The sequence below is a fragment of the Monodelphis domestica genome, chromosome 4 (genome assembly GCF_027887165.1).
Source record: "Monodelphis domestica isolate mMonDom1 chromosome 4, mMonDom1.pri, whole genome shotgun sequence".
Taxonomy (NCBI): domain Eukaryota; kingdom Metazoa; phylum Chordata; class Mammalia; order Didelphimorphia; family Didelphidae; genus Monodelphis; species Monodelphis domestica.
In genome coordinates this window covers 56850516-56873837 of record NC_077230.1, presented here as the reverse complement: position 1 = coordinate 56873837, position 23322 = coordinate 56850516, and the positions used below count along the sequence as shown (strand labels likewise).

Sequence of the window (23322 nt, the reverse complement as noted above, 5' to 3'; positions counted from 1 at the left end):
AGTGAACTTCAAAATATTTTTTTTCCCTTATACAAGTTTTTATTATAGATATTTTCTTTTATTCTTTTTTTTTCTTTTTTTTTAATATATTTTATTTGATCATTTCCAAGCATTATTCGTTAAAGACATAGATCATTTTCTTTTCCTCCCCCCCACCCCCCATAGCCGACGCGTAAGTCCACTGGGCATTAGATGTTTTCTTGATTTGAACCCATTGCTTTGTTGATAGTATTTGCATTGGAGTGTTCATTTAAAGTCTATCCTCTGTCATGTCCCCTCAACCTCTGTATTCAGGCAGTTGCTTTTTCTCGGTGTTTCCACTCCCATAGTTTATCCTTTGCTTATGAATGGTGTTTTTTTTTTCTCCTGGATCCCTGAAAGTTGTTCAGGGACATTACACCACCACTAATGGAGAAGTCCATTACGTTCGATGATACCACAGTGTATTAGTCTCTGTGTACAATGTTCTCCTGGTTCTGCTCCTCTCGCTCTGCATCACTTCCTGGAGGTTGTTCCAGTCTCCATGGAACTTCTCCACTTTATTATTCCTTTGAGCACAATAGTATTCCATCACCCACATATACCACAGTTTGCTCAGCCATTCCCCAATTGATGGGCATCCCCTCGTTTTCCAGTTTTGGGCCACCACAAAGAGCGCAGCTATGAATATTTTTGTACAAGTCTTTGTGTCCATTATCTCTTTGGGGTACAGACCCAGCAGTGCTATGGCTGGGTCAAAGGGTAGATATTCTTTTGTCGCCCTTTGGGCATAGTTCCAAATTGCCCTCCAGAATGGTTGGATCAGTTCACAACTCCACCAGCAATGAATTAATGTCCCTACTTTGCCACATCCCCTCCAGCATTCATTACTTTCCTTTGCTGTTATGTTAGCCAATCTGCTAGGTGTGAGGTGATACCTCAGAGTTGTTTTGATTTGCATCTCTCTGATTATAAGAGATGTAGAGCACTTCTTCATGTGCTTGTTAATAGTTTTGATTTCTTTATCTGAGAACTGCCTATCCATTTCCCTTGCCCATTTATCAATTGGAGAATGGCTTGATTTTTTGTACAATTGACTTAGCTCATTATAAATATGAGTAATTAAACCTTTGTCAGAGGTTTCTATGAAGATTTTTTCCCAATTTGTTGTTTCCCTTCTGATTTTAGTTATATTGGTTTTGTTTGTACAAAAGCTTTTTAGTTTGATGTAGTCAAAATTATTTATTTTACATTTTGTGATTCTTTCTATATCTTGCTTGGTTTTAAAGCCTTTCCCCTCCCAAAGGTCTGACATGTATACTATTCTGTGTTTACCCAATTTACTTATGGTTTCCTTCTTTATGTTTAAGTCACTCACCCATTTTGAATTTATCTTGGTGTAGGGTGTGAGGTGTTGATCTATTCCTAGTCTCTACCACACTGTCTTCCAATTTTCCCAGCAGTTTTTATCGAATAGTGGATTTTTGTCCCAAAAGCTGGGATCTTTGGGTTTATCGTATACTGTCTTGCTGAGTTCGTTTTCCCCCAGTCTATTCCACTGATCTTCCTTTCTGTTTCTTAGCCAGTACCAAATTGTTTTGATGACTGCTACTTTGTAATATAGTTTGAGGTCTGGGACTGCAAGGCCCCCATCATATGTGTTTTTTTTCATTATTTCCCTGGATATCCTTGATCTTTTGTTCTTCCAAATGAACTTTGTTATGGTTTTTTCTAAATCAGTAAAGAAGTATTTTGGTAGTTCAATGGGTATGGCACTAAATAGATAAATAAGTTTGGGTAGGATGGTCATTTTTATTATATTGGCTCGTCCTATCCATGAGCAGTTAATGTTTTTCCAATTGTTCAAGTCTAGTTTTAGTTGTGTGGCGAGTGTTTTGTAGTTGTGTTCATATAGTTCCTGTGTTTGTCTTGGGAGATAGATTCCTAGGTATTTTATTTTGTCTAAGGTGATTTTGAATGGGATTTCTCTTTCTAGTTCTTGCTGCTGAGCTGTGTTGGAGATATATAGAAAAGCTGATGATTTATGTGGGTTTATTTTGTATCCTGCAACTTTGCTAAAGTTGTTGATTATTTCAATTAGCTTTTTGGTTGAATCTCTAGGATTCTTTAAGTAGACCATCATGTCATCCGCAAAGAGTGATAACTTGGTCTCCTCCTTGCCTATTCTGATGCCTTCAATTTCTTTATCTTCTCTAATTGCTACTGCTAGTGTTTCTAGTACAATGTCAAATAGTAGAGGTGATAATGGGCATCCTTGTTTCACTCCTGATCTTATTGGGAATGCATCTAGTTTATCCCCATTGCAGATGATATTAGCTGTTGGTTTTAGATATATACTGTTTATTATTTTTAGGAATGACCCTTCTATTCCTATGCTTTCTAGTGTTTTTAATAGGAATGGGTGTTGTATTTTATCAAAGGCTTTTTCTGCATCTATTGAGATAATCATGTGGTTCTTGCTAGTTTGCTTGTTGATGTGGTCAATTATGTGGATGGTTTTCCTAATGTTGAACCAGCCCTGCATCCCTGGTATGAATCCTACTTGATCATGGTGAATGATCCTTCTGATCACTTGCTGGAGTCTTTTTGCTAGTATCCTATTTAAGATTTTTGCATCTATATTCATTAGGGAGATTGGTCTATAGTTTTCTTTCTCTGTTTTTGACCTGCCTGGTTTTGGAATCAGTACCATGTTTGTGTCGTAAAAGGAGTTTGGTAGAACTCCCTCTTTGCTTATTATGTCAAATAGTTTGTATAGTATTGGGGTTAACTGTTCTCTGAATGTTTGATAGAATTCACAGGTGAATCCATCAGGCCCTGGGGATTTTTTCTTAGGAAGTTCTTTGATGGCTTGATGGATTTCAATTTCTGATATGGGATTATTTAAGAATTCTATTTCCTCTTCTGTTAGTCTAGGCAGTTTGTATTTTTGTATATATTCATCCATTTCTCCTAAATTGGTGTATTTATTGCCATATAATTGGGCAAAGTAATTTCTAATGATTGCCTTAATTTCCTCCTCATTGGAGGTGCTGTCCCCCTTTTCATCTTTAATGCTGTGAATTTGCTTTTCTTCCTTCCTTTTTTTAATTAGATTGACCAGTACTTTGTCTATTTTGTTTGTTTTTTCAAAGTACCAGCTTCTTGTCTTATTTATTAAATCAATAGTTCTATCACTTTCGATTTTATTAATTTCTCCCTTAATTTTTAGGATTTCTAATTTGGTTTTCTGCTGGGGGTTTTTAATTTGATCGCTTTCGAGTTTTTTCAATTGCATTTCCAATTGATTGATCTCTGCTCTCCCTTGTTTGTTAATATGAGCTTTCAGGGATATGAATTTACCTCTGATTACTGCTTTGGCTGCATCCCAAAAGGTTTGAAAGGATGTTTCGCCATTGTCATTTTCCTTGATGAAATTATTAATTGTTTCTATGATTTCTTCTTTAACTAAACGGTTTTGGAGTATCATATTGTTTAATTTCCGATTGGTTTTAGATTTGGTTTTCCATGTACCATTACTAATCATTATTTTTATTGCCTTGTGATCTGAGAAGGCTGCATTCATTATTTCTGCTTTTTTGCATTTGTGTGCTATGTTTCTGTGACCTAATGTATGGTCAATTTTTGTGAATGTGCCATGTGGTGCTGAGAAGAAGGTGTATTCCTTTTTATCCCTATTTATTTTTCTCCATATGTCTATTAATTCTAATTTTTCTAAGATTTCATTCACTTCTTTTACCTCTTTCTTATTTATTTTTTGATTTGATTTATCTAAATTTGATAATGGTTGGTTTAAGTCTCCCACTAGTATGGTTTTATTGTCTATTTCTTCCTTCAATTCTCCTAGTTTCTCCATTAGAAATTTGGGTGCTATATTATTTGGTGCATACATGTTGATTAATGATATTTCCTCATTGTCTAGAGTCCCTTTTAACAAAATATAATTACCTTCCCTATCCCTTTTGATCAGGTCTATTTTTGCATTGGCTTTATCAGATATCATGATTACCACTCCTGCCTTCTTTCTATCAGTTGAGGCCCAGAAGGTCTTACTCCATCCTTTAATTCTGACCTTGTGGGTGTCAACCCGCCTCATGTGTGTTTCTTGAAGACAACATATGGTAGGGTTTTGGATTCTAATCCATTCTGCTATTCGTCTACGTTTTATGGGTGAGTTCATCCCATTCACGTTCAAAGTTATGATTGTCATTTGTGGACTCCCTGGCATTTTGATTGCCTTCCCTAATTCTAACCTTTTCTTCTTCGGCTCTACCTTTTAGTCCAGTGATTTACTTTGAATCAGTCCCCCTTGTCCCCTCCCTTGATGTTTCCCTTTTTAGTCCCTCCCTTTTTGTTCCCTCCCCCTCCCCCCTCTCTTTCCCTCCCTTTTTGTTCTCCCTCTCCCCCTCCCCCCCTTGGTTTTCCCTTCTCCTTACCCTTGTTGGGTAAGATAGAATTCAAGATCCCAATGGATCTGGATGTTTTTCCCTCTCAGAGTTGATTTCCCTGAGATTGAGGTTTAAGTAAACCCCCCCCCCCCCCTCTCTTCCTCTCCTTCTTATAGGAGTTTTCTTCCCCTCCCCTTCCCCTGTGAATCTTTGTGTGAGAACCATTATTCTATTTGGTCTTTCTTTACCCCCTATTTATACATTACATTTTCCCCACATATTAGTATACATAGGTTGATATAAATGTAGTCCTTATAGAAGAGAGTTTGAGTAAAAGAAGATAACATTTTTCCCCTTTCCTTAATATTTACCTTTTCAGGTATTCCTTGCTCTTTGATTTTCGGTATCAAACTTTCCACAGAGCTCTGGTCTTTTCTTTGCAAAAAGTTGGAAGTCTTCTATTTTGTTGAATGCCCATACTTTCCCTTGGAAGTATATAGTCAGTTTTGCTGGGTAGCTGATTCTTGGTTGGAGACCCAGCTCTCTTGCCTTTCTGAAGATCATGTTCCATGCCTTACGATCATTCAGAGTAGAACTTGCAAGGTCTTGGGTGACCCTGATTGGCATTCCTTTATATCTAAATTGTCTTTTTCTGGCTTCCTGTAGGATTTTTTCTTTTGTTTGATAGCTTTGGAATTTGGCAATTACATTCCTGGGAGTTGTCTTTTGGGGGTTTAGTGTAGAAGGTGTTCTGTGAGCTCTGTCAGTGGATGTATTGCCCCCTTGTTCTAGAATCTCTGGGCAATTTTCTTTGATTATATCTTGTATCACCATGTCCAGTTTGGTGTTTATTTCTGGCTTTTCTGGGAGTCCAATTATTCTTAAATTTTCTCTTCTCCCCCTGTTTTCCAGATCTATCACCTTGTCGGTGAGATATTTTATGTTCTCTTCTAATTTCTTGGTGTTTTGGCTTTGCTTTATTAGTTCTTGCTTTAAAGCCTGGTTTTCTTTTACAGTTTGGTCAAACTGGTTTTGTAGATGCGTGAATTTCTTTTGCATCATTTCCCACTTTTCCTCCCAGAGGGCTTCCATCTTTTTGGTCCTTTCTGATTCAAATTCTTCATGGGTTTGTGGAGAGTTTCTATTTCCTTTGGAAGATTTTGGAGAATTTTCTTGTATATCTTCTTCTATCTGTTCTGTATTTTGTATTTTGGCTCCATAGAATGTGTCCAGAGTCGCCCCTTTCTTCTTATTTTTCTTGGTATTTTGGGGCTTCTGTGCTTCTGTGGAGTTTGTCATCTCTGAACGTGGAGGATTGGCTTTTCTTGTCTTTGTCTGGTGATCAGAGGCTTTAGTCTTGGGCAGATGTTGGTTCTATGAGCGTTCCCTGGGTTAAACTGAATATGCCTCACTGGAACTGGAATGGAAGGGTCGGACCACGAGGCCACACTCTCCCCCTGGCTCGATTTCCGGAAGTTGCCTTCAGAATCCCTGGCCGTGAGGCTGTTTCGTTGGCCTGCGGGGGGATGGGCTGCCGCTTCCCCAAGCTCCGAGAGCACAGACTTTCACTGAGACTTGGATAGCAGGATCCAGCCCGTGAGGCTGTCTTGCCCGCCCTGAGGGTTGCTGTTGTTTTGACCAGCTCTCTGCAGCGGAGGCCCCAGGCAGTAACTTTCACCCGGACCGACCAGCTCTTTGCAGCGGAGGCCCCAGGCAGTAACTTTCACCCGGACCGACAGGCTCTCTGCAGCGGAAGCCCCAGGCAGTAACTTTCACCCGGACTGGGACTTGGGTAGAAGACCCTGAGGGTTGTTGTTCCTCAGACCCTGCTCTCTGAGCCCGGCGGGGCTGCGGCTTCCAGGAGCCTTGGACTCTGCGCTCCTACCCCTGAGGTCCGAGGGATCTCGGGTTCTGGCTTTTGAGGGGGGCCGTACCTTTTGAACCGGGTCCAGGTCCAGGAGGAGGGTTCCCAGGGTCTGTGCTGTTGATCGTTTTGAATTTCGGCGCCTTAGGAGCTTCTAGTTTGAGATCGGTCGGGAAGGGTTTTCCGGAGATCTGAACTTCAGCTTTCTCTAAGCCGCCATCTTAACCGGAAGTCGAACTTCAAAATATTAATTTGGTATTTATGGAGAGTGGACCCAAAATAAAGGGTAGAAACAAACCAAAAAAAGTACCTGGTGGCAGTTCCTTTATGGATTGTGGCTAAAGGTGTGGTATATGCTGGCCATTCAAGTATATGACTTACTCATTAACTTTTGTCACTGGAAATAAACATATCAAACTTCGCTGTCTAGGGTGACAAGAAAAATAAAATTGCAAAGTTGAATCTCAGGCATCTCTTTCTTCAACGATGCCTGGAGATACACACACACCCATAACCAAGACATTATACACACCATATATATTTTTTAGAAAAATAATTAAATTAAATTAAAATTTAATTAAAAACTCAGTGTGGTCAAAACAATGACATCAGTAGTTATATTGTATATTTTCAACGTCATTGACCTCTCTTACAGGAAGAATGCTACAAAAATGCTTTTATCTAGAAATAATTAGATGTGGTGATCTATACACAGTCTGTTCGTTTTAGCTTCAATTTCTTATCCCATTCTCCTTTTTAAATTAGTGAGTACTAACAAGAAACATTTGATTGACTAACATAATGTGATCTCCTTTTCAAATTCTTAGGTTCACAGCATTTTTTATGCTTTTAGTATATACAAAGACCAAAGAAAACTAATTAAGACAGATACAATCTTATTGTTAAAGTTTTCTGAGACTAAATGGTACATAAGATAAGACAGAGGTAGAAGAGTCAGAATTCATCTCATCTATGGGTTGTTAACTTTGAATCTATCAGCTTATTTTTAAATAATATTGATAACTATATTGAAAAAATTAGTTTACTTCATAATCGTTAACATTTTATTTTAAGCATTAAAAACATTATTCTGAGAAGGAGTTCATAAGTTTCACCAGACTGCCAAAGGGGTCAACAACACAAAAAAGGTTGAGAACTTATGATTTAGTCCAGCCCATTCATTTTACAGATGAGATTTCAATCCCAGGGACATACAATTACTTGCAAATCATACAGCTAGTTAACAGGGCCATGATTCCATTTTCTGATTGCAAAGATAATGAAGAGATAAATAAAAGAGACAGAAAGCAAGCATAAGGGTTAATCAACTTCAAAACAACCCCAAATTAGTTTAGCTTTATCATTATCAGATTTTTTGAAGGTGAATGAATTAGAACCATAAATTTCCTCATTAATATTCATAGAAATACAAAATCTAAGAGTTAGGCAAGCAATAAAAAGTCATCTAGTTCAACTTATACCTGAATAGAAGAATTTTTCTGCAACATACCCAAATAGTCATTCAGAATTTTCTTGATTTCTAGTGAAGAATTTAGGGGCAGCTGGGTGGCTCAGCGGATTGAGAGCCAAGCCTAGAGACGAGAGGTCCAGGGTTCAAATCTGGCCTCAGACACTTCCTAGCTGTGTGATCCTGGACAAGTCACTTAACCCCCATTGCCTAGCCCTTACCACTCTTCTGTCTTGGAACCAGTACACAATATTGATTCTAAGATGGAAGATAAGGGTTTAAAAAAATCTAGGGAAGAATTAATCATTTCCCAAGATAGGGTACTGAATATTTGGCTATTTCTAATTGTTAGGAAGTTGTTCTTTACTGCTTCTTTTCAATTTCTACCTATTTCTCTGAAATACTATTCTCTGGGGCCAACCAGAAAAAGTCTAATCTCTCTAGATGGCATGATGGACAGAATTCTGGGCTTGGAGTCAGAAGACTCATCTTCCTAATTTCAAATCTGGCCCCTGACATTTACTAGCTGGGTGACCCTGGGCAAGTCACTTACCCCTGTTTGCCTTCGTTTTCTCATCTGTCAAATGAGATAGAGAAGGAAAAGGCAAGACACTCCAGTATTTTTGCCAAGAAAACCGCAAATGGGATCATGAAGAGTTAGACATGACTGAATGATAACAATAGCCTGTAGAGAAAATATTTCAAGGGAAACATCACGTTTAAAGCATTACTGATTTTAGGTAATTCTTCAGGCCCTCCAACATTTGTTTTAGTTGTGTGAGAATGGGAGTATGCAAATTCTTGAAGTTGTGGATAAAGCAATCTGTACCCATCAGCATATGTATGAAGATTTAAAGAAGGAGAAGACAGTTCAATCTTTGGCTAAAAGATTTTAAATAACAACAAAGACATATTTTTGTTAAATTGGCCTGTGTAGGGTTGTCATTAGGCATAATATTTGGTAATTGTTATTTTTAAGTATTAAAATTTTGCTTCTAATAGTAGTAATAAATGTGAATCAGAAATGCATTTTTCTTATCCTTTGCTGTTATATTACTTTAATAAAGAGATTAAAAACTTATTTAAAAAATTTCCATGGCTATCTACCATTGGGCTGGAACCAATGGCCATATTTTGCATATCATTATAACCCAGAATAGTAGAAATCTGAAATAATGTGATCACCTCAGGCATTATAATGAATCCCTGGAATTATTAGTATAATAATGAATTGCATAATTGGTACCTACCTATACTCTCTTAATATCCTCCAACTATCTTGGCTTTAAACTCTCCATTTGTCATTTTTTTCCTGTCCTATCCAGTCCAAATATCATTCTTATTGGCAGGGAAAATGGGAGCAAAAAAAAAAAGGATTTGAATAGTTCTCTTATCATAACCTCATGTACTCTGTATTAGTCTTGTCTTTGGTTTTCCTTTTTCCCCCTAAAAGAGCTTAAAAAAAAAAAGTTCAACAACCCTTTGTTGCTTAGTTTCCCTTGGCTTCAGCTTACTCTGAGCTTTAGTGATGCTGACACTATTTTTATAGGAGTATGCCAAGCTTATGTATTAATCCTATTACTGGCTCTTACTTTTTATCCTCAGTATATAACTTTTCAAAAAAAATCTAAGCAGGTCAAATGAGTTTTTAGTCACATTGGTCTCTTTAGACAACTCCCTTCTCAGAACTGTTGGCTTTTTGGTCTTCAGAATTTTGAGGTCTTGAAGTCTTTCTCTCCTTTCTGGCCTGACTTTCCTTACAGAATTTTACAGTTTATAGAATCCTACCTATTATTTTGTACATCATTGAAAATCTGATCTGCAGAAATCTAGGGTGTATGTCAGACTCTGCCATGTTCTCTGATCACAAACTCCAAGACTGAATTACGATGGAATGGCCAACCCTTTTTTTCCTTCTTAGTGAGAATCAGGTCCAAAAGAGCAATTTCTCATTCTCATTGTTTATTTCTCCTTTTGAGGATGAACTAATCTTTATCCATATAGAGCCATAGAATAATGAGCTATGTTATAACTAGGCAATCCCTTGTTTTATTCATTAGCTCCTCTGCTTGGTTTAAATACCTTATTACATCAACCCCTTCCCTTCAGATCCCCCCAAACTCATCACTTGAAATCTCATTATTATGGTGATTGATGAAGAACTGATACTCAATACCTCCTGAGCACCCTTAGTTATCTCTACCCTCTGAATAGAGAAAGGGTAGAACAATTTACACCTTCCCAAACTTTCCTTCATAAGGAACTTAGAATTTTTCTAACTTCATTTGCCATCAGTTGCTCTATTTGGTTTTGACTCTGAGAATATCATGCCTAACCTACTGGGTAATATCTGGCACCTGCCTGCTCTCTTCAATTTCCTTTTGTATACTGTCTCTGTCCATTGGACTGTAACCTTCTTGAAGGCAGGGACTGTATTTTTCTTATTTGTACTGATTATTATTAAATCTTAGGTAAGGAGTCCTAGACAAGAAAGGTAAATGATCCAGAAGCCAACATGAAAAACATATTAGTTCTTGTTTCTGTATAATGTCGAACAATACAGGGAAGGAGTAAAATGCTAAAGGTTTATTTCTGCATTTTGTCTAAATATAGAATTAGAACATTTGTCTACAAGACCTGAAAATTCTAATAGTTTACTTTGTAAATCATTATTGCCACAACTTGATAATAAAAATAATTTGGAAGGAAATATACTTGGAAATTTTATCTAACCAAATACCTCAATTAATTTTTTAACGTAACAAATCAAAGGAATTACTCTGCTGCTTTGGAACTAATTATTACTAAAGAAAAAAAGCTTTCATTTCAGGGATAAAATAATATTTTTCCTCATTAAGTGAACAACACTCATTGCCAAAATAGTGAGATTAGGGTTCAAGCGGAATGTCAGAGACTGAAGGGTTCTGAGATATATTATATTACAAAAAAGGGGAAAAATTTATATTTGTATACTGCACAAGGACTCGAGAATGTAAATTGTCCATGGTTGGCTACTTACTGGAAATGCTTAGATCATAAAGGAATCCTTCAACTCCCTCTTCCCTAAAGCAACTGCATGCTAAAGTTCTTTATCAACATTCTTCTAAGAAAGTCTATTTTGGATTCTGATGATTTATCTCGAATAAATCTTGAGCTCACTGCTTTACCTAAATAGTAGACATTTTCTGTCAAAACCTAAAAAATGTGTCTGGTGAAGTTTTTACTGATAAGAAAAAATTTTAAAGTGACTAATAACCATCATTTCATGTGGAAATTTCAGTGCTATACAATATTTTGTCCTTCAGTTTTCAGACAACTTTCAGAAAGTCTGAGCTATAAACACTAAACAGTTACTACTTCTACCTTTGGCCATACTAAAGACATTTTCCTAGAGCTAGGGTGAAAAAAGCTTAAGCATCATTTCCATTTCAATCTGTGCATACTGCAATATGCTAGCATGATGGCAGCCACATGTAAACAAATACAGGCCAAACAACCTCCTGATTGCTCTTCTGAATCTATGTTCAGCCAAACAACAGAGCAGTGTATTTGCACGTGCTTGTTTTCTGGCTAGAGCTCTGTGTTTCAAGAGTTGCAGTGGATGCTTGGAGGAGCAGAAGTGGGGAGGGTGGTAGTGGGATTTTACAAAAATACAGATGAACATAAAGCAGAGCAGTATGTTATCATTTAGAAAGTATTCATCTGCACAACTTCCATCTTACATCTAAACTCTGTATTTCAATAGTCAATTGTGGAAATGTACTTGTTTTTCCTTAGTGTGATTATTAAGTTTAAAAAAATGTGGTGGAGTGAATAAGAGCAAGCCGATGTCCTTGAAGCATATATATCCATACTGCATGTCTGGCTGTGGTTTCAAAGAAATCTGGATTAAATAACATGATTCATATGTGAAAAGGCTGGCTATAAACAGAATTTAGGACCGCTCACTAATAAAATAGCCAGCGTTTGCTCTGCATATTAAAGAAAAATGAAATTATTTCCTCTGAGATCGGCATTTCGAGGGTTTTGCCTTTAAGACTTTAAAATAAAACTTGTTGAAATAAGACTTGAGTTTCAGGAGGTAGGGAAGTAGTTCCTCATAATATCCTTCAACTCCCAGGCAGTTTCATTAAAATATGATCTGTTTAAAAAAAGTACTTTTTGAAACCAATAAAAATAAGATCTGCTAAATGAGATCACTCAAGTTTCCCCATCTTTGGAAGAACCATTAAAAAAAAAATCTCCTTCATATTTGCTTTCCCAGTGATTGGATAAGAGTTAATAGTCAAGAGGCGTAGAGGCAATGAATGGGTTTTGTGGGCCAATTAAATGCGGAGACTAAGTTAAGGAGTTGGGGCACTGCAGAAAATGTTTACTGTGAAGGCTTTACAATGTCATGAACATTAGTCCTGCCCTTCAGTAAGACAACAGTGAACTCCATGAGCCATAACGTACAATGGGGACGTGGGAATGAGAAGTTGGAAGCTCTCCACAGCTGCCACCACCACATCCATGGGTCTCTCATTGGCTGTTGCTTGAGGGGTGGGGCAGAGAGGAAGAATTCTTTGGGGACAAGTTCCGACAGTGAATAGTTCAAGGATACTATAGCCTGCTTGGAAACGGCCTGATGTGAAAAGATACACACACACACACACACACACACACACGCATGCACACACGCGTACACACACACACACACACACACACACACACAGACTTTAGCTATTAAAAGGTGGAATTGATTCCCATCAGCTTGCCAAAGCAAGGCACGTTCTCCACATAGAAGATACAGCACATTTGATCTTCCCCAATTATGGTGTGAATAAGGATTTTATTGTTCATTGCTTGAGAAGACATGATCTGATTTTCCAAAGCTGTAAGCTGAAGAGTATTTATTTAGTAAAAATAAGTCAGTTACTGAGCATTATAGTTGGCACTTTCTCCCCAACTTTTTCTGTAATGCCCTAATTGGCCATATTTTGTGGGGTATAAAATGGTATACTTTTATCTAAAAAAATTACTATGGAGATAAGAGATGATTTACAAAAGGAATAAAAACTATAAATATCACAATTAGAGATTGACAAAGTCTATATCCTATGAATTTTCATCCAACGATCCTGATGAAATGTCAATTCTTTTGTCACAGGCTTTTAGTAGTGATAGAAATTAAAAAAAAAAAACCTTTTGCTAACAAAAAATATTTTAGTTATCATGTACCTGATAAAGGTTTCATAAAAATTAAAGAAAGTCTTCTTTAAAAAATTTCTAGGGTGATTGACGATAAGAGTTAATTCAGAAGAAAGGAGCTATTATTTTGCTTCTTGGACCAGGAATTCTAATGTCATGTTATTTGCTTTTTACCTGGAGTCCCTATACTGTGCTCCCCATTACCTTCTATTTCTAAGATAGATGTCCATGAACCAGGCAAACAAACATGGTTGGGGGCCAGTGCTGAGATGATGAAATATAGCAATGGAAATATGCATTGATAGAAAGATTATACCTTAGCATTTTATTCTTTCTTGGGCAATCTTGGCTGTAAGTTTGTATTACTTTAAATTACTCGTTTGGATGCATTTCATAAAATTTATGAAATGTAGCTGCATTGTAACAAGGAAACCAGAAGAACAGCAATCTTGTTTCAAAGAATGTATTACATGACTGAAAATATGTCATCAAGTCTACATACCAAACTATTTTATTAGTAAAGAAGGCTCATGGAAGATAAGAAGAAATACTGTCTCTTTTTTAAAAATGAAGAATGGCTGGATACTGGAATTTTTATCTTATAAGCCATTTAAAGAGGAAGTTAATGGAAAGAAAAAGAAATTCTGGCATTCTTTGTATCATACCTTTCCTTACCTTCAAGTTGCTATAGCCCTAGAGAGAATACAGCTTCAGGTAAAAACCTGATGTTTACTTAAATGGTCAAAACAAAATATAGTCTTTATATAGTGGAAAGTATGTTAGATAAGGTGTGAAGGGACTTTGATTCCAGTTCTTTCCCTTCCTCTATAGTTAGTTTTACAACTTTGGATAAGTCATTTACATTTTTTAACCTTGGTGTCCCATTGTTGAAGGTTGGAGGTGGGAGGATGAGAGAATCATCCTAAAAGTGCTCTAAAGGTCATTTCCAACTCAAAAATTTGAAGTCTCTCTTTCCCTCCAAAGTAGAATGACAACTAAGTCACTTACACACACACACACACACACACACACACACACACACACACACACACACACACACACACTCATTTTAAAAGGAGTGAAGAGGGATCTAGGGGATTATGGGAATTTCCACCAGTGCTATGGTAAGAAAAGATGCAGAATTATAATTTTTAACGGTAGTATAAATTCATTTCAGGCCTACTGCAACGAATAACATACATTATTTCCCAATGGAGAAGCATGTAGCTCTTTTCACTTATTCTCTAGAAATTCTTTTTATTTTGTGTTGACTAAAATGGGGAAGGAGTAAAATGCTACAGATTTGTGTCTTCATTCATTTCTGAATATAGACTTAAAACATCTGTCTATAAGATCTGAAAATTCTGATAGTTTACTTTGTAAATATTATTGCCATAACTTAATGATAAGAATAATTTGGAAGAAAAACAACCTCCTACATTTAATGTATTAATTTTTAAAAAATGTTAATCTCTCAGAAAAAACACCTTGTGAAAGGACCTCAGAAACCATCTAGTTTAATACAAAAATTAAAAAAAATTACCATTAGAATATACTTGACAAATGGTTATCTAGCCTTTGCCTGAAAATCTGCAAGAAGGGAAAAGCAGGCAGCCTCTGTACCCATTTTTGGACAGCTCTAATGTTAAGTTTTTCTTAACAATACCTAACTGGACTCCTTTCAACTTTAAATCCTTCCTCCTTGTTTTACCCTTATAAGGCCAAACAGGACAAGCCTAATTCCCTTTCTATATTCAACCCCTTCAGACCCTTAAAGACAGTTATCATATTGCCCTGAGTCTTCTTTTCTGTAAGCTAAACATCCCGTTTATTCTATTTCTACTTCTCTTATACTTATTTACACACTGACCCCTTTGGCAACCTTGTAAAGCTTTTGGAGCCATTTTCAGAATTATGTTTTTTTTTTTAAACCCTTACCTTCCATCTTGGAGTCAATACTGTGTATTGGCTCCAAGGCAAAAGAGTGGTAAGGGCTAGGCAATGGGGGTCAAGTGACTTGCCAAGGGTCACACAGCTGGGAAGTGACTGAGGCCAGATTTGAACCTAGGCCCTCCTGTCTCTAGGCCTGGTTCTCAATCCATTGACCTACCCAGCTGCCCCCCAGAATTATGTTTTTAAATGAACAAAACAAAATACACAAGAATGCTGAAAAGAACCATGAATTAGGTGACCTTCATTCTAGACTTTGTTCTGCCACTAAAAAATTATGTGACCTTGGACAAATCTTTTATGTTTTCCAAACCCCCATTTTTTTCCACATGGAAAATGAGAAATTAACTATCAATAATGTTTCTTACAATTTGAAAATGCTCTAATTATATACCTTATGCCAATTTTTGTCTTGAGAAATAAAATTAGACAGTGATTATTAAAAAAAAAACAACCCACTTTCTCCTTCTTGGTCCTCATCACTCATGCCAGTCTAACCAATTAATTTCGAAATTTAATGAGCCCCTATTATGTGGAAGGCACTGTGGTAGCAACTCTAAGGGTCCTTTTACAAGGAATAAGAAGAATGTTTATCCTAAGACATTCAGAATGTAAATATGGCTCTTGGAATATGAGTTCTAGAAGCTGCCATTTTGTAAATTGCATATAGTACCCTAAAAGGTTTGTGCTATAGAAATACTTTAGTTTATTACAACTGTGAGAAATGTTTTATTGTGCTTATCTACTTAAGTCAGAGGCTTCCTCTCTTTATAGGGAATTTGTTAGCAGACTAGTCATGTTTTCGATCTGAGTTTTAAGGACAATTTCAGTCACTGGAAGCTTTCTCCTAATCAAAGACATGTATGAAACAATAGGCCTAGGATATAATGGCCCTAAGGAAGAATTTATGTATTTCTCTTGTACCTGAAATTATTGTTGCTCTCAATCAATTTAAAATAACATCATATTCCTAACTAGAGCTCTAAAGTTTATAAACCATGTTCTATATTAATCATCTTGTACTGTTACCATTTTAGAAGAAAAATCGTTTGCGTGATTTAAGGGTATTTTTCAGAGTTATGAGTACCAGGGATAGGACTGTAGTTTAGGGGTGTGTGTGTGTGTGTGTGTGTGTGTGTGTGTGTGTGTGTGTGTGTGTAAACCACAAATCTTGTCTTTTCCCAAGATATCACTGCTTTGTTGTTTGCTCATGACCAAATGTCTGCCTTTTTATGGTCATATTTAGGGTTTTCTTCGCAAAAGTACTACAGTGATTGTCCATTTCCTTCTCTAGGTTATTGACAGATGAGGAAACAGAACTAAGTGACTTGCCCAGTGGTCATCCAGTTAGTAAGTGTATGAGACTATATTTGAACTCAGGAAGATGAGTTTTCAGGCTGAGCACTCTAGCCACTGTACCTGCTAGATGCCATTGCTCCTTCTCTAAAAATGGTCCATTAATGGTGATTAACTTTGATAAGCATTTTTCATAATTTATAAAGTAATACTTTATTTTGAGATATTTTCATATTAATTTGAAGCTTTCAATCAAACAATAAGCATTTATTAAGGAACTATTATGTCCCACTGTGCCAGGTGTAGGAGATACCAAAAAAAAAATACAACTTACTAATAGGATAAAAGTCAGTCTTATATTGACCCTTGAGGGAGTTACATGTGTGCGTGGGGAACAGTTCAGCTAGTACGTTTTCACAACAAATTAAAACTATATAACAAGTCAGAATTACAACATGGACCACAGGATATAAAGTGGAGCCTAAGAAATAGCAAAGGATCGCAAATTACAGATACCATTCTTGTCTCTACTATGTGAAATAAAATATACCACTATAAGTAAATGTTGAGTATATATGAGGGAAATGGAAGTAATTGGGATCACCCATAGCTGGGAGGATAGAAAAGGAATGCCTGTAGAGGAGTCTGTGCTTTGGAAAAGAGCTGACATTTGAAGCAAGCCATAGGAGGCATAAGTGATGAGGGGATGCATGCCATGAATGAGGAGCAGTCAGCCTGTGCAAAGACCTTGGATGGAAGCTGGAATGGCATGTATGGGAAGCAGCAAGTGATGTTAGCCAGATAAAGATAATTATTTAAGAGTACATTTTAAATCATACAGAAGAAAATCACTATTTATGAATGGATAGGAAAAGAGAAATGTTTTGCTCATTTTTCAATTCCTGCACGATGCCTTTTAAATTTTAGAATGAATCAATCAGTCCAGAGAACAAAAATGGAAGAAACTATTGGAATCTTAGTAACAGTATCTCCCATCACCTAAAAGTCTTTTATTTGAATCCATGGTGCTCTATTACCAGTCTCCTGAGTGAAAGCCTTCTTATCTAATTCATTTACTTTCCCCTTCTTCCAATTTGTCTACTTATTAGTATTAGCCTTATACTATCATAAAATAGTACAAAACAGTAACAGCAGAGTGTCTTCCCTGAAGATCCTTTAATAAGAATAAGAGATAGTTTCGACCTAGGGAGGCAAAGCTGGTCTGTGAGTCAGGAAGACGTGAGGGCAAGACTGACACATAATAAATAGTTATACAACTCTGGACAAGGCATTCAGACCTTTTATTGCCTCTGAAGAAATCTCTAAAGACTTTAAGGTCTTGGATAGTCACTCAGGGGGCTGAGTACCCCGTCCCCATCCAATACTCAGAGGGTAATGCATCAGGAAGGACAAATTTCTCCTGAATAAAAACTTAGGACAAGTGATGTTTATGATTTTGCATTTGAAAACATGTGCATGGATGGAGAGACAACACAGCACAATGGTCCAGACAAACAGGTAATGGAGCTCTTCTCTTCATTCTGCATATAAGCTGCCATGTGACTTTGGGCCAGTCTTCTTGGTCCTGAGTTTATTCATGGGAAAGGACAAAAATAGCATTCTGCCTAAAATATTTTCTTTAAGAGGATTAAACAACTGCTCAGGTGGTAATGTCTTTATAGGCATTTTATAATGTTTGCTGTTCTTTTGAAGAAAAGGACCTCATAAACTCGTCTATCATTTATTTCATTATTTCCCCCTCCTGGCTCTCTTTCTCTTACCACTGTGTGGACAAAGCTTATGAACTACATCAGGAGAAAGAAGCCTGCAAATTAACATTAGAGAAAAATTTAAATTTAATTAAAATTAAGAAAAATTTTAAGGAAAGCTTCATTGCATTCTTCTGAGATTTAAACTCCAAAGATCAGGCTTTCCATACTTCTAATACAGCTATGGTTTTTTTTAATTTGGTCAATTTCAAACATGATTCCTTGGTTACAAAAATAATATTCTATTCCTTCCTTCCTCCCCTCCCCTCCCCCACCCTTCCTGTAGCCAACACGCAATTCCACTGGGTATTACATGTGTCCTTGATCAAAATCTATTTCCATGTTGTTGATGTTTGCACTGGGATGTTCATTTAGAGTCTTCATCCCCAACCATATCCCTTCGACGCATGTATTCAAGCAGCTGTTTTTCTTCTGTGTTTTTACTCCTACAGTTTGGCCTCTGAATGTGGACAGTGTTCTTTCTTATAGATCCCTCCAGGTTGTTCAGGGTCACTGCATTGCCACTGATGGAGAAGCTATGGGTTGTCTTTCTATTCCTAATACTAAACATTGTAGCCATCAGGGGAATAGGTTTCTGAGAAGTCAGTTGCTAAAGGGGTTCTTTGACTTTGAGGTCTGAAAGAATATCGAGGCACCTAGTTTAAAAGACTTGAAACATTTGGCGGAAAGAATAGTTCTTAGTCAACCTTGTTGGCATCCAATAATGAAGAATACAAAGATTTTCATTTTGGAATGCCTGGACTCCTTTAAAACTAGCCTTCAAATAGACAGAAGACATACAAATCTTTGTTAAGCTAGATTGTTGAAAAGAAGAAGAAAATGACAAGTCTTATAAGTTGTCTTATGACCAGAACAATCTTTCATATATCCCATAACTATCCTCTCATCCAAGTACATATATATATACAGAGAGAGAGCAGATCAATCTCCTGTCCCAGATTAATCCTAAGTAATAAAATTGGATTAGTCTTAAAATTAAAGGGATTTTATGGGAAAATGTGTGTTAATTAGTAACACTAAAACTATGGGCTAAGTAAACATCAAGACACATACTCCATAGTAATAAATCAGGATACACTCTATAAAACATGCCTTGGATGCATTTATATATTCAACTAGAACATCCAGACATGAGTATAAAAGACCAGAATTTAATGCCTCTCCATAGATCTTGTGATATGATGGAAAGATGATGAGTTGAAAGTAAGGAGACCTACCTACCTACCTACCTACCTACCTACCTACCTTCTAATCCTGAATCTGTTACTAATGGACAAAAATTTTTCTGTCTAGGTTACATCCCTAAAATTAAGGGGTTAAACAATATGATCTCTCAGGTTCTTTCCAGCTTTAACATTTTATCTGAATGGCAGCATATGCTTCCTAATGGTAGCATATGCTTCAAAATGACACCAGTGAACTAAAATATGTGTGCAGAAGCTACTAAGTAAGTGGTAGGAAAAGGAAGAGGAAATGAGGAGGAGATAAAAGAGAGGAAGAAACAGAGACACAGAAAGAGCCAGAGAAATAGATAAAAGAATAGAGATAAGGAGAAGCCAGGTCTCTCCTTGTTGCCCTGCTATTCAGGGAAGATTGACGATTGCCTATATCGGCCAATGGTCATCTATTGGTAAGAATGACACCATTTCTCCAGATAGATGAAGATCTCTTGTCTGTTTTCTTCCCAAGCATCAGTACATTGTCTTTTAGACTTGTAATGGAGTCCCTTCCTTGTTCTTTCATGTTTGATAAATTATTTGATCATAGGTAAGATAACCAGATTTTATGAGGAGAAAGGGTATAGAAAAGGGGAACATAAAAATGCCTTGGGTCCATGAAACTAAACTAAGACATGAAAAGTTGAAGCATTCCAAGTTTAAAAAAAAAAAAGTTTTCAATGGTGAGACCAGACCTGTAATTTTCTGCAGTACACCATGACATCATGGTTTATATGGGGCCAACTCAATAAATCAAACCTTACCTAATTAGAGATTCTCCTACAAATCTGCATTATTAGAGCAAATAATTAAAACAGCCCAGGCTGTAATACAAGCCAGATCTGTTTATAAAAATGTTCTTTTTTTCCCCTCCAAACTCTTTTAGCCTCACTCCTGCTTACAGATCTTTCACATTTAGTAAATTATAGACTCGGAGCTTTTCTTTTAGTCTGACTTCACTTTCAAGGAATTCTTCAATTAACTTTACGTTGCTTTAAGCTGTTCATCCAACGAGAAAACAATCTGTGGTTTCTGACTTCTTTGCGTGCCAATGGCTGCCATCCATGTTTGACTTTCAGACTTACTGTCTTTTCTGAGCCAGGGTCTGTTTGCATAAAACCAGCTAGTTGTCATAGCATTGTGACAAGTCTTATAGGAAAACAAGGAACAATACTTTGTGGTGGGTCACTGGGTAGAAATAATTAACTACTACCAGGTTGACTTGTCACTTTGTGGGGAAGAGCATCACAATATTATCTGGACGGAAAGTGGGAACCATACAAAAGAGTAAGTAAATCTCTGGAGCCCTGTAGATGTTGCAACTAGCTGGTATTTTATTCTTATCTGCAATCCTTACATTTCTAAATGGCATCTTTGGCTCCTAATTAGCTAGGTGGTACAGTGGATGGTGTTAGACTGGATTAGGAGTTAGGAAGACCTGAGTTAAAATCCAGCCTTACTTGTTTTAAGACTAGAAAGACACTTAACTAGTTTTATGACACTGGGCAAGCCATTTAACCATGGCTTGCCTCAGTTTCTTGATCCACAAAAATGAGAATCATAATAACACTCACTTCACACAGTTATTATGAATACCAAGTAAGATGACAAAGTGCTTTGAACATCTTAAAGTTCTACGTAAATGCTAGATATTCGTCTTCTTCCCTATAAGCTAAGCCCTCCCTTTCCATCCTTCTACCTCCTTCAATTCTGAAACATCTCAAGTCCTCAGAAGAAGTTAATTCACTTAGAGTCAATGGTAGCCCAGGGAATCAGAACTTCTGCAGTTTCTGCCTGCAATAAGTAGTTATCCAGGGAGCAAGTGTGAAACCTTGAGCCAGATACATTATAAAGGGCACCAACTGAGGAGGTATGATTTCTGGTCAGAAGTTGTCATTTTCTCATGATGATGAAGGCTTCCCAGCTCTTTGCTTTCCTTCTACAGTATTTCTTCCGGAAAATTTCCAAGAGTTGTGAATAATTGGGTGGAGGAAACAGACCATGGAACAAGGTCTATGGTAACAAATGATACTCAGCATTTAGGTCCACTAGAGCATGGCTGAAGGGGGAAGAGATGGAAATGCACACAGATTGCTGGATTCCTTGTTAGATATTACTGTTATATCCTCCTCTTTAAGGCAAGGATTTCTTAACCTTCTGTATTATGGATCCCTTTTGCAGACTGGTGAAACCTACAGACTCCTCGGGGAAAATGTTTTTAAATGATTGAAGAAAATGCTCATTTCAGTTAAAACAAAATTAAAAATATAACACAAATAAAAGCGTAATTTCCCTGTTCCCCCATCTATCCATGTTCATGGAAATGCCCTGTGAATCTGAAGACGTCAGGTTCAGAACCCCATTAGAAAGCAAAGGTAATAGTACTAGTCAATGGGGTAAGAAATGCAGGCGGTCATTAATCTTCTGATTGTTGCTGTCTCATGCAAGAGACTGGTGCAGTTTCACTTCAGATGGTATTTAATGGCCTTTTCACTGCACGTGTAATTTCCACTGCTGTTCAGTCATTTGCTCATGCCTGACTCTTTGGACGATGTGGACTGCATGCCAATGTTGTCCATGAGGTTTCCGGGCAAGGATATGGAGGAAATTTGACATTTGCTTTGTCAGTGGATTAAGGCAAACAGGGTTAAGTGACTTGCCCAGGGTATCTGAGGCCAGATTTCAACTGAAGTCTTTCTTGCTGACTCCAGGGCTGGCACTTGATCCACCGAGGAGCTTTGATCTACATGTGCAATCAGTAATGGGGAAAATGGAGTATTTCCCAAAATTCTGAAATCCCAAAATTGAACATTCCTGTTCAGAAAATAAGGCTTATACTAAACATGCATTCAGGATGAGTGAAACTGCAAGGAGAGCAAGTAAGGAAATGCTGTAGAACCAACAACAGACTGGTGTGGCATCAGCACAAAGGACCAAAGCTTGCATTTTTCAGTGTTATAGTGTGAAGGGGCCTACTGGTACTACAAGTCAGTTCAGTTAACCCTGAGACTCTTGAAAGATTCTGTTACGCCAGTATCTTTTCTGAGGTTCTCATTCCTTCATGAGAAAGAACTTCAATGTCAGAAATCATTAACTAGATTTCTAGTTAACTAGATGTATAGACACATACCTGCATTCCTAGATAGGACAGAAAGAAAATTATCATTATTTGCCAATGGAATCATAGGATAATAAATGCAGAACTTGAGGGGATCTCAGAGTTCATCAGGTCCGATCAGGGGTATGTTGGCAAATGTTTACCAATTTGCTTTCCAAAATAAAAAAGAAGAGTATGATCTTTTTTAAAAGTTTGATCCGCATTATGAACATTTGGACCATCACTTTCTTAACAGTAAATAATCAATAAAACAATAAGTAAAGCACTGATTGTGGCATTTGCTGATTTCTGAGTTTTTAATCCTCACATGTTAAATTTAACAATCGGGTTGGGAGGGTAAGATCTGGCTCCAGCATAAACCTGGGTCCAAACTCCTCATTTGTAGATGAGAAAACTAAGTGCTGATGAGGTTAGACTATTTGCCCAGGGTGACAGAGCTGGCAAGTGTTTGGAACAGGATTCAAATTCCACTTGTTCTTTACTCTAAGTCTAGCACATTATCCACTATGCCATGACTTTCAACAGGGGGCTGGATAAAAAAATTTCATCTTTTCTTCTATAGCAAACTGTTTCTCTTATTCCCTTACTTTAAGGTTCTTAGTTCCTACCTGAATAAATCCTATAGTGCTTGGTAGCTTTTGCATTGCACCTTGAGGATAAAATTAAGAGGTGCTGAGTGAGCAGGGAAGGGACACCCCCCTTGCAAAATTTTGCCCCAGGAGAAGCAAGTTCTAAATTTCTGTTACTGCTCTGAGTATTTGGAAGGTGCACTAAATATTATTATTCATGGAAAGACACAAATCACTAAAAATTCAAACAAACACAAAACCTGGGAAATAATCCAGTAGTTTGCTAAAAGCACCACTTTAAATCCCAAGGGACAATCCTGCTCTGAAAAGATTACCTAAAGCAAATCTTTCTTCCAATTCTAAGGGCTACTTTTTAAGAAGTGTTTTACTTCTTACTTATTTATTCTCCCAGAAACCTCTTTTTTTTCCCCTGGATTAGGGCAAAATATTCAGTAATTTTCTCTCTAATGAG

General features: G+C 37.1%; 2 protein-coding genes across 7 annotated transcripts in view; one reads left to right on the top strand and one right to left on the bottom strand.

The window, feature by feature from the left end:
- Positions 1-23322, bottom strand: part of CMSS1 (cms1 ribosomal small subunit homolog) — a 430657-nt gene that overhangs the window by 150260 nt on the left and 257075 nt on the right. The gene's annotated exons all lie outside the window — the stretch shown is intronic.
- FILIP1L (filamin A interacting protein 1 like) overlaps positions 1-23322 on the top strand; it is a 361936-nt gene that overhangs the window by 85262 nt on the left and 253352 nt on the right. The window contains exon 4 of one of the 6 annotated variants that reach the window (XM_056793383.1): positions 16155-16210. The exons of the other annotated variants lie outside the window; for them this stretch is intronic. The gene's annotated coding sequence lies outside the window, so the exon portion shown is untranslated. The remainder of the gene's footprint in view (positions 1-16154; positions 16211-23322) is intronic. 6 annotated transcript variants of the gene reach the window in all.